This window comes from Thermobia domestica, chromosome 3 (assembly GCF_964235325.1).
Source record: "Thermobia domestica chromosome 3, izTheDome1.hap1.1, whole genome shotgun sequence".
Lineage (NCBI taxonomy): Eukaryota > Metazoa > Arthropoda > Insecta > Zygentoma > Lepismatidae > Thermobia > Thermobia domestica.
In genome coordinates, this window is record NC_137456.1 from 270,144,048 (window position 1) to 270,158,837 (window position 14,790).

At 38.9% G+C, this 14,790-nt stretch overlaps 1 non-coding gene across 1 annotated transcript; it reads left to right on the forward strand.

The window, feature by feature from the left end:
* Window positions 1-12,023: 12,023 nt before the first annotated feature.
* TRNAR-CCU (transfer RNA arginine (anticodon CCU)) lies at window positions 12,024-12,095 on the forward strand. The gene has a single exon. It is a non-coding gene; the product is annotated as a tRNA-Arg (tRNA).
* Window positions 12,096-14,790: the final 2,695 nt, after the last annotated feature.

A 14,790-nucleotide genomic window follows, 5' to 3' on the forward strand; every position in this document is an offset into this window, starting at 1 on the left:
CAACGAAATGGCGTGCAAGTACAGCATCAAACAACTAACATTGTAACGCCACCATTGTATTTCTGATTAACTTCTAGCCCGAAGTCATCTATTGCATTACTCTATTCCCATTTAATTTTGTGCTGGTTAATGATAAAGCAAAAATGGTTATACCGTTGGATTTATGGTAAAATTTGCTACTAATAAGGAGTCAGTGTTACGCGTTTTGTTTAAAACTTTTGTCTGATTCAAAATGGCGGATTTGAACATGGCCGCCATCAAGGCAACTCTTACCATAGACCTAATATTTATCCATCTGATTTTTATTTATTATCATTAACACAAAATTTACAAGGTGGGGTAAAAGGACTAATACATATGCTGCAACTATATTAATTTCCCTTTAACTTTTTACCAATTGCGCACAAATCAAAATTAATGTCACCATTGTTCTTCTGATTAAATTTGCGCCTTAAATCATGTATCACATGACCCTATTCCTATTTTTAAAACTTAACCTTAATTCAAAATGGCGGATTTCAAGATGGCCGCCGTCAGGTATACCCTTACTGTATGACTTCCCCCTAGTCCTAATATGTACCCATATATTTGTTATTCACTTTTTGTCGTTACAAGAGGTCTTACAATGCTTTTACCACCAACTGTATGAAGACTATTGTGTACTTCCATGTGATGTTCTGGTAGCTGTATCTCCCAAACCCCTGGAGCTTCGCACCTACAACTTCACTGAAATACTAACCACATTTACTACTACTTTCTCATATGTGTCTCAGTCAGCAACTCGATTCACCCAAACGTAAGGTTTACTTGTCTGTATCCACTCGAGTGAAACCCTTAATCTCTCCCACTCTCTCGCCCGTTGCTGAGTCCACAAATACGTAATAATCACAGCCTGGACTTGACACTGAAAATCAATGATTCCAATGGGAAAGCTGGAAACCAGCAAAGTATGAGCAACGGTCACGGTCACGGTCACGGTAATGTTGAATTTTTGTGTAGAGTATCGGGCCGAAGCCCCTGACTCCATGAGTAAGATGGCAGAAAGAATATATACAGATGTGCAGGTGGCTTGTTGGGTAATACTGTTGTTTTGTTATGTCTGTGAGACTACATCTGCAACTGTCGCAGAGTAGCTGATGTTGAAGTCATTACGATCTAAGGAAAGATATTAAAGGCGTGGCGTGCGATGAACGTTCCGTAGGGCGCATTTGGTTCCTATGGTAGCTATAGCTGGATTTATGTGCCTTCGCAAAGTATGCCAGAACTTATAGTGGAGATGCCGTAGAACTTCCTTAACAGGAGGCAGCTCTAAATCTTCCAGAACTTGGCTGTTGCATGTATATCTATTGTGACCAGTGATGATTCGACCGGCTCTTGTTTGCACACTTTCAAGTGTTTGAAGATGAATGTTAGCAGCATGTTGCCAGGCAGGGCATGCATAAGAAAGTGTAGATAGGACTATCATCTTCAATATGTGCACGCGGACCTCATGAGTAATTGAACTGCAACGAAAGATGGGCTACAATGCTGATATTTTGCGTAATGCTCGTTGCTTTATGTCTTTGATGTGTGAGGCGAACGTTGACCTATGATCTAATGTCACACCAAGATATTTAGCGTGAGTGGCGTGAGGAATGTGTGCGTTCTCATACGTTAAATTTCGAGGGACGCGGATGCGTCATCGACTGTGGATGACAGCACAGCTTTTGTCTGCATTGATTTTAATTCTCCAACGCCTTGCCCATTCCTGAAAGCCGTTGAGTTGACGTTGCATGTAGATGTAACACTGTGCAAGTGAGCTGCTGGTCGTAAAAAAGGCAGTATCGTCAGCATACGTTGCGGAAAAGCAATGTGGTAAGGTGGGGAGGTCTGCCGTGTACAGATTATATAAAAGCGGTGAAAGTACAGCGCCCTGTGGAACACCTGCTTTGATAGATCGGGACGTGGATTTGACACCGTCAACAGATACATGAAATTTTCTGTCAGTCAGGTATGAACGTAGTAAATGTATAAGACGATCTGGAAAACCTTGGGTGTATAGTTTATATAATAGTCCTGCTAACCATACTTTATCAAAGGCTTTTGACACATCCAGGTATACCCCAAAGGTGTATTGTTTTCTGTTAAAAGCTGTTGTTAAATGATCCACTACTCGTACGAGTTGCGTTGTAGTGCTATGTTGTGCACGAAACCCAAACTGATGAGAAGGTAGAAGGTCTCTATTATCTACGTGATGTTTCAGCCTCCAGAGAAATACCCGTTCGAAGAGTTTGCTCAAGTGCGATAGAAGACTTATCGGCCTGTAGTTTTCCGGGAGCAGTGGATTCTTGCCAGGCTTGGGGATTGTGATGACACGAGCTTCCTTCCAGGTCTTGGGAAAGTAGCATAATTGAAAGATGGCGTTAAATAAGTAAGTTAAAAAGACCAGTAGTTTTCTAGTTGGATGTTTAAGAATCTCAGATCGAATCCCATCAGGCCCAGATACTGTCTTTGCCGACAGACATTTTATATGTCGTTCTATTTCCCGGGGTGTTACTAAGGTGATGCCATGTGTAGGGTTTTGTGTACTTATGCTATATAATGTGGTTCGGATGTGCTGTTTCAGATAGGGATCGAGGCGTGCTCTATTGGGCTGGAACTGTTCTTCCAGAGAGTCAGCGAAAATGTCCGCTTGCGACTGAGGATCTTGTGTCAGTCCTTGAGGTCCTTGTATGACTCTGGCTTTGGAAGCATTTGTGGCACGTTGGAATGATTTGGAGTACGTCCAAATTTTACGGTCATTTAGTGTGACATTTCGAAAAGTGTCTTCCCAGTATTGTTGATTCTGTCTTGTAGTGAGCATCTTGAGCTTCTTACAAAGTTTGTTCCATAAAGTCTTATATGCGGGATGTAGTGTGTGCTGCCATCGACGTCTAGCCCAACGTTTCAGATGAAGATAAAGTTGTAAATGAAAACTGTCGCTATGACTGGTTTGCGATGGAGAGATTATTGTAGTGGAGCTCGCTGCCTCTGCTGTACGAAGTGCTAGCGTGATGTGAGAGACCGCTTGATCGATGTCCGCAATGGTGGCAGGCCTATTTCGTAGATCGATCATGGTGTTTAGTTCTTGTTTAAATACGTCCCAGTCAGTGTCTATTTGCTTGAAGATGGGGGCAGAATGGGCGATGCTGCGGTGGGAGACGTGAAAAATGACTGGATCGTGATCAGAATCTAAATCTGAAATGACATATGGATGGACTGTAAAGGATACGTCTTTGCAAAGGGCTACCTCAAGCACATCGGGTTGTCCGCCGAACTTTGGATGATGAGTTGGGTCTGGTGGAGCACTGATGATGAAGTTGGACGTGAGTAAATATTCGTGTAAAGTATCTCCAGCAGTGTTTGGAATAATGGAGTTCCATTCTCCATGTTTAGCATTAAGATCTCCAGCTAAGATGACTTTGGGCCCTAAGTTAGCAATGACATCGAAGTCTGTGGGCTCTAGTTGTGTAGCCGGGGACCTGTACCCGGTGACCAATATTAATGGAATGCCTGGAGTTATTAGCTCAACACCAAGTGCCTCCAAAGTTAGTAAGGGTGGTATTGTAATTGACCTGACGGGGAATGCCTTTTTGATTATGAGTAGTAATCCTCCCTTCTGTCTGCCCACTCTATCCTGTCGATACACAATGTAATTGGGTAGTCGCCAAGTAGTGATACGAGCAGTAAAGTGCGTTTCTTGAATAAACATGACATCAACTCTATGGTGGGTGAGAAATCTAATAAGCATTTGTTTCTGCCCCTCGAGACCATCTGCATTCCACGTAGCAAGGATAAGTGTGTGATGCAATACACTGGATTTAGAAACAGCCATCGTCAACCATTTCCGCTATTGTTTCTATTACTGCTGTAGCCTTGGAAGCTGCGTCTGCTGCTTGGCGGAAACGGGTAATACCACGTTTAATATGCGTTATTATTTTGCGTAATTCTAAACCCTTGAGAAATGAAAGAATGGACTTTAAGTCTAAGTCTTCCTTCGGGCCCTCCTGTTGTTCGACAGAAGCTGATTGAGTGTGGGGAGAAGTGGAAGCTTCAGCGTCTTCATTGTCCGTAGCCATAGGTTGGATATTAGCAACAGTAGGGATGTAAATCGTCTCTTCTGATGGTTTGTTGAAAGTTTTCTTGGTCTTATCAGGAAGTTTCCTCTGCTGTTGGGCCGGCAATTTAAGAGCCTCCGAATATGATTTAAAGACTGGCCAGCCACGGCAATTTGCCGGGTGATCTCCCTGACAGTTGGCGCAAGTGGCGGGTGTGGAGGAGTCTGCTTTACTGCAGGATTGGGTGAAATGTAATTGTCCGCATTTGAGACAGCGCGGGTGGGCTTGGCAAGTGTCTTGTGAATGCCCCAAGCGTTGGCATCTGTAACATTGCAGCACTGAGGGAGGCTTGTATGGTTCGATGTGGACCTTGTAATGAAGAAGTTTGGTAATAGCATATATCTCCTTAACAGCTGCAGTTCGTTCCAATGCAACCAAAAACAGTGGCATCATAATTTTCTTGTCTTCTGTCTTGCTTTTGCGAGACATTTGGTGGACGTTTATTGGTTTGTAACCGAGACGCAATAGTTCTTCCTTCAGATCGTCTAGGTCGGTGTCTATAGGCAGTTTTCGGACAACGACCTTAATAGGCCTTTCATTCTTCGCCACGCCTGTAGCATACTCAGTTTTTGTTTGTTCGCAATAAGCCTTGATAGAATTATAATCATCTCTGTTTGCTGCTTGAATACGGATGCGCTCCTTATTGGGCTGAGCTAGAGGGGGCTCCTTCAATGCTCGTGATAAGGTCTTGATAAAGGTATAGGTGTTAGTAATTCCGTAGATAAAGATCGGAGGAGGCTTGAAACTTGGAGGCTGCTTTGTCGTACCAGTGTTAGTGCTAGCATTATCTGATTGCGTTGCAGACAAAACATCGAACTTGTTGCTGAGTGGGAGAGGTGGATATGCTGAGGGACTATTAGAAAGGTGTTCTGCCTTGTTGAGGTTTGCTAAAGAAGACCTACGTCGTTTTAGCGTTCCGACAACCGTGAAATCCATATCTTCAGGAGTATTCGAGGTGGATGGCTGCGAAGCACTTGACTGCTTGAGTGGAGTGGATTTCAATTTCGCTGGGGCGGCTGCTTGCTTCTTTTTGCCTAAAGGCACCAGAAAATCTTCTGGTTTGTACGTAGGTTTTATTATTTTCCCCCTCAGACCTGGAATCCGGGGTGATTGTACTTTTTTGTCTGATTTCGCTGATGTCTTCTGAGAAGCCATCTTTATAACTAAGGTGGGAGATAGCGCCAGCTTACCACAATGGTAGTGACGGCCCCTGGATATATTCTGCTCTTAGAGCAAAGCAAAGCTCTAAGTTTAGAGTTTATTAAGGTGCTCTTTCCGCCAGAGAGGGAGCACGAAAGGAATCGTTCGCCGGTATAAGTGCCAAAGTCGTCAACTATTTTTTTCTTTAGGTACCTCTACCTCCGAAGAGGAGTGTATCAAAATAAATCGTAAGCCTAGAGAATAGGAAGGTTGTCAACAGTTAAGATCAAATCAGGGTGTTAACCTCCGTGGAGGATGAAAATACAATTCGACGGTTGTTTCCTAACCCGAAAGAGGTAAGTAATCCAACCGTATATACGAAGATCGCGAATAAAATAAACCAATGGGGATGGACACACTAAGTGACTTGCTTATTTTTCTCCGCCAGCTACGGATACCCTATTTTTTTACCTGGTTAGAGATTCCAGGTGGCCAGTTCGAGCAACGGTCACGGTCACGGTAATGTTGAAGTTGTGTGAAGAGTATCAGGCCGAAGCCCCTGACTCCATGAGTAAGATGGCATAAAGAATATATATAGATGTGCAGGTGGCTAGTTGGATATTACTATTGTTTTATTATGGCTGGAAGTCTACATCTGCAACTGTCGCAGAGTAGCTGATAATGTTATTACGAGCTATGGAAAGATACTAGATGCGTGGCGTGCGATAAACATTCCGTAGAGCGCATTCGGTGCCAATGGTGGCTATAGCTGGATTAACATGTCTTGGTAAAGTATGCCAGAACTTATGATGGACATGCCGTAGAACTTCTCGAACAGGAGGCAGCTCTAAATCTTCCAGAATTTGGCTGTTGCGAGTATATCTGTCGTGACCAGTGATGATGCGTCCGGCTCTCGTTTGCACACTTTCAAGTGTTTGAAAATGGCTATTAGAAGCATGTTGCCAGGCAGGAAATGCATAAGAAAGTGTGGACAGGACTATCATCCTGAAAATGTGCACGCGGACCTCATGAGAGATTGAACTGCAGCGAAAAATGGGGTACAAGACCGAGATTTTTCGTAATGCTAGTTGCTTTATATCTTTGATGTGTGGGGCGAACGTGAGCCCCTGATCTAATGTCACACCCAAATATTTCGCATGCGTGGCGTGAGGAATGTGTGCGTTCTCATATATTAGATTTCGAGGGGCGCGGATGCGTCTTCTACTGTGAATGACAGCGCAACTTTTGTCGGCAGTTACTTTAATTCTCCAGCGCCTGGCCCATTCCTGAAATCTGTCTAATTGACGTTGCATATAGATGTAGCACTGTGCAAGTGAACTACTTGTTGTGAAAAAGGCGGTATCATCGGCATACGTTGCGAAAAAGCAGTTTGGTGAAGTTGGAAGATCTGCTGTATAAAGATTATATAAAAGTGGTGAAAGTACAGCGCCTTGTGGGACACCTGCTTTAATTGGCGTAGACGAAGATTTGACACCATCAACTGACACACGAAAGGATCTGCCAATGAGATAAGAACGAAGTAAATGCAGAAAACGATCCGGAAGACCTTAAGTGTATAGCTTATATAACAATCCAGCTAAGCAGACTTTGTCAAATGCTTTTGACACATCCAGGTATACTCCAAGGGTGTGGTGTTTTCTATTGAAAGCCACTGTTAAGTGATCAACTACTCGTACGAGTTGGGTAGTAGTGCTATGTTGAGCACGAAACCCAAACTGATGGAAGGGAGAAGATCACTATTGGCGACATGTTGTTTCAACCTCCAGAGGAACACACGTTCAAATAATTTACTTAAGTGTGACAGAAGACTTATCGGCCTATAGTTTTCCGGAAGCAGCGGATTCTTTCCGGGTTTAGGGATGGTGATAATACGAGCTTCCTTCCAGGTCTTTGGGAAGTAGCATATTTGAAAGAAAGCAACGCTAGGTTGTTTCTTCCTAATATCCAATTTCTTACTCTATTAGCCGCGAGTACTTGAAATTTCTGCCTTTTTATATTACAACGTAGAAAAATGTTTATACTTTAAACACAGCATTCAGATAAACTTTAAGTTTATATTAAAATATCTGCAACAGTTCTGTATTCTATCACGAAATAAGTCGGCTCAAATCTGTTGCCATCTATGTTCACATTTATGATTTATACATAAACACCACAATTCGCTATGCCACGTGGTTACCGAAATACGAGGAAATAAAGAACGACATTACAGGTACGTGGGACTAGAGTACCAGACGGTACAATTTAAAAAGTAATTTAGTTTTGTCCTTTATTCAAGGCAAATACTAAACAGACCCTAACAACGCGAACACTACCTTGTCACCCATGGGCAGCATTTAGGGGGGGCTAGAGGGGGCAGTTGCCCACCACTTTTTTTGAAGTGACCACTTAACTCTTTTAAATTATATCATCTATTTTTCGGTGATAGGCTAGAATCTTCATTATTCGATTTTAAAAAGTACCAAAAAAGCTTTTTACTTCTGTTTCCTTTCTCAAGCCTGGAGGCATTGTAGAACACGTTACATATGCTTTCACGCCTTTCTGCGTCGAGACGTAAAGTATGATGACGCCATAAATGAAAATTTCTTTGTTGACTTTTATTTATTACTTTTGCACCTAGAAGATTGAAATTTTGCACACACATTCAGTGTACCCCTTAATATTTTCCAGATTCTTTTCAGATGTCTGCGAAAAAACAGGGGGGCCAGAGAAAAAAAGGTTAAAAAAAGGATATCTTTTTAACAAAGATTCGTTTTTTCTTTTTTGCGATTTTTCCTCCTCAGATACATAATGGAGACATGTGAATGGTACCGTTTTAAAGGCTGTTCTGTTCTAAAAAGAATGCTGTACGAACCATGATCCTAGTATAAATAGGGATGTCTCAGGGAATTTTTACCTGAGATCCTATTTTATATGGGAATCTGGAGTATTGTAGAAATATTATTTTTGGCGGGCTTACTTTTGCACCTAGAAGACTGAAATTTTGCACACACATTTAGTACACTCCTTAGTATTTTTCAGATTTGTTTCGGATTTATGCGTTAAAACGGGGGACAGAGGGGCAAAAAAGTACAAAGAAGGAATTCTTTTTAAACAAATAATCCATTTTTTAATGATTTTACCACCTCAAGTACATGATGGAGACATGTGAGTGGTACAGTTTGAAAGTATGTTCCATTCTGAAGGGAATAATGTACGAATAATGAATCATAGGATAAATAGGGATGTCTCAGGAAAATTTTATATTACATCCAGGTCATCTGGGACATTGTGGGAATGTTCTTAGCTCATTGGTAAACATTTTCTCGCACTTAATTTTCAAGATAGAAGCTTGAAATTTTTTATACACATTTAGTACACCCCTTCGTATTTTTCAGTTGATTTTGAGATCTGTACTTTAACAAAAGCGGGTCCAGAGGGGATCAAAGTTTGAAAAAAACTAAGAAAAAATCCAATTTCCCTCAAAATTTCCCGCCTTAGGAACAGGATAGGAAAACGTAAATGGAACCATTTGAAAAGTTGTTCTATTCTGAAGAGAATGAGGTACTAACCATGATCCTAGGATAAATAGGGATAATGCTGTACTGATTGACTGAAATTCAATAGTTTAGCATTAAAAAGCCATAATTTAAAATGGTTAATATATATATTTTCATGTGGAAATGTAAAGTTTTTGCATATATTACTGGTCCATAGAAAAAAAACGGTACCATATACTATTTGTCGTTGCGTAAATGTGTATTGGTTATTTGTCTTCCCGTGGAGTTAAGACAGCTACAGGAACTGCGTTTTAATTGCTATTCAAAGGAATTAATATTACAATTGCGTCGTATCATATGTTTGTAGTATTTACTGTTTTTCATCTTGTAAGAGTAATAACATACGTTTAATGGCAAGTGTGGAATTAACAATGTAAGTTGTTTATTAATCCCCAGTTTCAATATAACTTCTACAAAACAAGCCTCATTATTCATTAATATGATTAATAATATCCTTTCTATTTATTTGTTTTTCAAATATGTTATTAAATAATCTGATCACACAATTTTCCAGACAGAATTTTAAGATGTTCATGAGCAAGGAATCAAGGGTTAGTACCTATGTGCGTTACTCGTGTCAATTTTCTTAAATATGAAACACGATATACGGTATTTTAACCGAAAAAAGATAGTATCCTATTAGTTATACAACCTGTCGTAAAGCAAAGTGTTAGAAACAACCAGAAACACTAACATTGGTATACATATACTCAGATCATATCTTACCCCCCCACTTTTAACGTCCAATCGCCGCCACTGTTGTCACCGAAAGTTAAGAGGTCAGCATCGCGTCACGTGGTTTTTGAGAACAACTGAGAATCGAACGCGCGCTGGCTTCCTACTTCAATTTAAAGGAAAGGGTCGGCAAGAGAAGCTTGGGGTTGCCCTCACTAAAGCTTGCGCTAAGCAAAAATAAGCTTTTGTGTATAAGCGAAAGCGAAATAAAATCAAATAAAAGCAACGGGCAAGCTTGCGGCAAGCAAGCATGCTGTCTGGCACGGTTCCTTCGAAATTTCAGTGTTCCTTGCTCAGTATCGCAAACTCAAATAGGAAATGCAATATCTCAAACTAAACAAACAAACAGACAAATATAATTTCGTAAACTTTCCTGATCCACTCAACGATTTGTCTATAAATACTGTGATTCTACTCGTGTGTAATTTATAAGGCCCCCAAAGTAACTTACACTACTAACATTTAATATTACTCGATACAGCTGGGGGGAAATATTTTGTTGGATGCCAGTATCTGTCTGGTACACAGAGTTAGCAAAAAAAAAAAGAAAAAAAAAGAAAAAAACACGTTTCTTTTGTACCGGTGTTTTGGTTTAAATACATTTCTTAATTTATTTAGATTACATATGGATATATATAATTTTATTTGGTCTTAACGTCTTTATGCAACACAGTGATATAAAAGTAGATCTTTTTCCGAAAGTAGACATCCATTACAAGGAAAATGTTTAGCTGTCTGATGCAATAGGAATAAATAGCACGATTATAATACAAATGTGTTGCTTCATCTTTAAAGCACAGTAACTTTTATTTTCATTTATAACTATGAATTAGCTTATTATTGGTACAATAAAAGTGACAGTTCTCTCCTCTTCTTCTTCGTAAGGTATTTTCATAAGAAGATTGACAGAGGAAGAAAGAAGCAAAAACTGAAATCAAAAGAGAAACAACAAACCCGTGTCGTTCCAAATGAACCCTTGGCCGGTTCATCTAATGAGAAATAACATTCAGCAAATTCAACAGAAAATGTATCTGACTACTTACTGGAGTTAGAGGTATTTATATTAAAGTATTGCTTTATATTAGCCAGTGACCGTAGGGTAGTTGAGTAGAGTGTGGGCTTCATATTAGGAAGGTCCTGGGTTCGCACTCAGGAGTCGCTTATCCCTGGCTTCTCTCAGTCGTACTAAGCAAATGCTGTAATGGTGCCTTAAATAAAGCCAGTGTCTACTTTTTAACCCATTTAACATAGGTAATAGTATTGTACGAAGTCTTAACCATTTATTTTTATCTTTTGCAAATTTTTATTATTTTGAAAGTAAATTTATTAGAAATCGCAACATCAATGTTTCGGATGTCTTTAAGATCGTCATCAGTAATTACAGTAAATTGGAGAAAGAATTTTGAATAGCCTGTTTATGCAATATTCATGTATTGTAGTAAAATCTGGTAATATGGCAGTAGGATACAGAAGGATATTCTTTATTTTTTGTTAGAATAGAAGTGCTTGGAATTGGGACCACATAATTTGATTAATTTCGTTTCTTCGTCTTTGCGTTGTGATCTCTATAAGTAATCCGTTATTTTATGAGCAATAGATACCAGCAAAATCGAAGTATGTTTTAATAAATATACGCTTTCATATCTTAAAGATCAAGTAAATGTTCTCTTACCATTAAAATGGTAAAGTGTTGCTACCTTTAAATAGCAGTAATAATTATAGGTACCTGTATACATTTATTACATTTAGTAAACTTCTATTTAATTAATTACTGTACCAATACCTTTAATCACATGTACTAGTTTTGTTTTCCAATCATACATCACCTTTGAAGAAATTGCTCGTATTACTGTATCAGTGAATGCTCAACATAAAATTCATTGTATATTGATTGCAAAATTCTAAATTTAACGCATTAAACCATACTTATCTAAAGTTGCATAGATCTTTCCGCGATCTGCCACTCTTTTTCCACGGAATTGCTGTAGTTTTTAATATATTTTTATTGTATACATTTTTCTTTTCCTTCTGACATCCTTCTACCACCAACAGATTACATCTGTTGCACATAAGAATTTAAAAGTACTTTGAAACCAATTTTGCAGTTCAGAAAGAAGTCTTGTATCACCTTTTACTTTATTTTGTAAATTAGAACGAGAGATGACCGCAGTAGACGTGCGCTTTGAAGTGTCAGGCCGCCGACTTCAATGTTCCATGTTCGATTCTCGCTGGAGCATGGCTGTTTGTGGTTTTTAGAAAGTTTACAGCTAATAGCATCGTACCCAGCCAAAGTCGAGAGCTACTAGAATCAGGGTTAAAAAAAAACACCTGCGCCCATATCGGTTTTCTCAGATTTATTTTATTTTTGAAAACATCTAAATGTCTGTGGGTAAAAGTGTTAAAATGTGATCTACATTTCAAGATTCTCAGTGTCACAATTTGCAACAAAGGGGGCGCGGTGGCTCAGTGGTAGAGCGTTTACCTCCTGTGCTTGGGATCCCTGGTTCGATTCCAGCTCGCGCCATGTGGACTTTGTTGCAGGACAATCACGAAGTGGGTTTTCTCGGGGTTCTCCCGTTTATTCCACTTTTTTTCATTCCATCATTTCATTCATTTCTCATCATCACAGCCTCCTTTAGTCCACAAACCATAACCATGGGACGTAAAACTCAAAGACTTCATTTATTTCAAATATAAGCATAATCTATATATAATATGTATAATTATCTCAATTAATTCCATAATTATCTCGAGCTGAGTTTTTAAAAATTCATTCAGTACTTTACAAAGGTCCTAGAAAAGAATTAATTAGTATATATTGAATGATGTAGTATGCCTAAAAGTCCAAATTTCGTTAAAATCATTTTCAATGTGATCCGCTTAGTTGTATGACTAATATACTCATCAAAAGCTCAATACCCAGGTGGGTTTTTCCAGTTGTTTCCAACCCGAAAAGAAAAACATTTTGTTTTTCGCCTGAGCTGGGCCCACATGGGCAAACTCTGACGAAAATACAGTTTTACCAAGAACAAGCGAATTCCAAAGTAAAGTTATAAGGTTTTGTAGTCTGTTATCACTAAAAAAACGTACCAAAGTATAACATATTTCGTTTATAAAATTAATATTGTTAAAGATTCTAAGGAGTACTTCTATTTGTTTGTCGTCTTTATAGAGAATTAACATGTCGTCTAAATAACGATAGTATGTAAACAACTTTTAAATTTAGAAGTAGTTACACTTGATAAGATAATTATTGCATAGTTTAAACAGCATCAGGCACGTAGCCAAGGGGGGGGGGAGTCCGGACCTCCCCCTTCCAGACCAGAATTTAAAAAATAAGGAAGGATGAAACAAAATGAAATTAGAAAAAGAAGGATCGCGTTAAATTTTAAAAAAGTCAGGATGCTTTTGGTTACTCTTCCTTATGAGGAGATTTTTATTACTTGCAATACATGGTGGCGGGGTAAGCGAGATCCTGGAAGGTTAGGGAATTTGAAATTTCTACAAAAGTTACGGAATTCTCAGAATTTCTGCTACTAATCAGGGAGATTTCAAGCTTCCAAAACTATAGTACCATTGTGTAACAGAATGTACATTTTCTAAAATCATTTTTTGACATCGCATCCTTGCAGTATCTAACATTTTATTTCAAAAACAATTTTCTACTGCTTCTTTAACCTGTCATTTGGAACAGACAGTAGTTGACGGAATAATAAAAACAAACATTTATGTGGAAAGTTCTGTTAACATTTGATTCAACAGAGAAAGGAACGCAGATATTGTAAAGTATTTTACAAGATATTATTGAGTATGTTCTTTTTATAATAGTGAATATACTTATACTTTTGATAATAGTTGAGGTCATAATGAAAAGAAAATTGTTATATTTGAACGAACATAGGCAGGACGTAAATATTGTATTTTTTTATTGTTTTACTCGAGATTTCTTCATAGTTTCTTATTAAAATACTAACCAACATATCCACATTTTATTGTCCTAACAAACCAATATATGTTGATAGAAATGTAGTTTAGATTGAGCTCCTGGGCATTCAGAATTTAATTTCACCCCCCCTTCCCCCCCGTTACAAAATCCTGGCTAAACGAACCAACATATATTCTCCTGGTGTGATGACCAAAGTACTTCATTTCACGGATCCCCCCTTCATGAAATCCTGGCTACGTGCCTAACAGCACTGTTATTTCGTGATTTTATTTCTTTATGTAAATATGTACTATATTCTTTCCCACACAGCACACCGACGTCCAATGTACATCCATTTAACGTCCGGGCAAGGATTTACGGGATGTCCAGTGGACATGTGGTTTTGGTCCATACAACGTCTAGTGGATGTACACGGGAGAGTACAGGTGGCACAGTTGCCGTGCATCTACTGGACGTCCAGAACGTACATATTATGTCCATTTCCGGTACCAAAACGAACTAATTATGGACGTACAGACGCCCAATGGACGTTCAGAGGACGTGTTCTTTTGGTCCATACGACGTCCACTCGATATACACAAGATGTTACTTTGGGACAGTTGCCATGCATCTCCTGGACGTCCATTCGGAGCTAAAATGGACCTATTATGGACTTCAAACTGATGTAGAGGATGTCCATATGTGGATATCATTGGAACTTGAACGTACTAATTGTGACTATTTTGGTCCCTACACGGACCAATTATGGACTTCCACTGAATGTTCTAAAGGACTGCCACAGAAGAACTATTTCACTCGAAGCCCGCTACGGAAGCCATGCTATCTAGAACCAATCTATTTCTAACAGACGTTACACTTTTACCACATCAAAGTGGCATCTAAATAAACCTTATTCCATCAATTTTTACCATCAGTCAATAAGTACACACGTCAATATTTACACTATAAAGTTCTATGTGCAAACAAAGAAACAATGAGACATTACTATGGTCACGTTTTTTTAAGAATACGTTTAGTTTAAACAAAATTCTGGTTGTGTACCACAAAAAAAAAGTTTCGACTTTTATCTACTAATAGGTCAAACTATTCGAAAATTATGTATGAATAGCAAATATAATTTCAATTTTACATGGATCTTTTTTTTCCTAATTGAGGTTATACCATATATTTATTCATGCACTACTGATCCTCCTCCTTTAATAAAGGTCGGTGGGTTTTACACCGTGCCAATAAAATTAAAATATTCTACATCATGTAGTTATTAATAAAAATC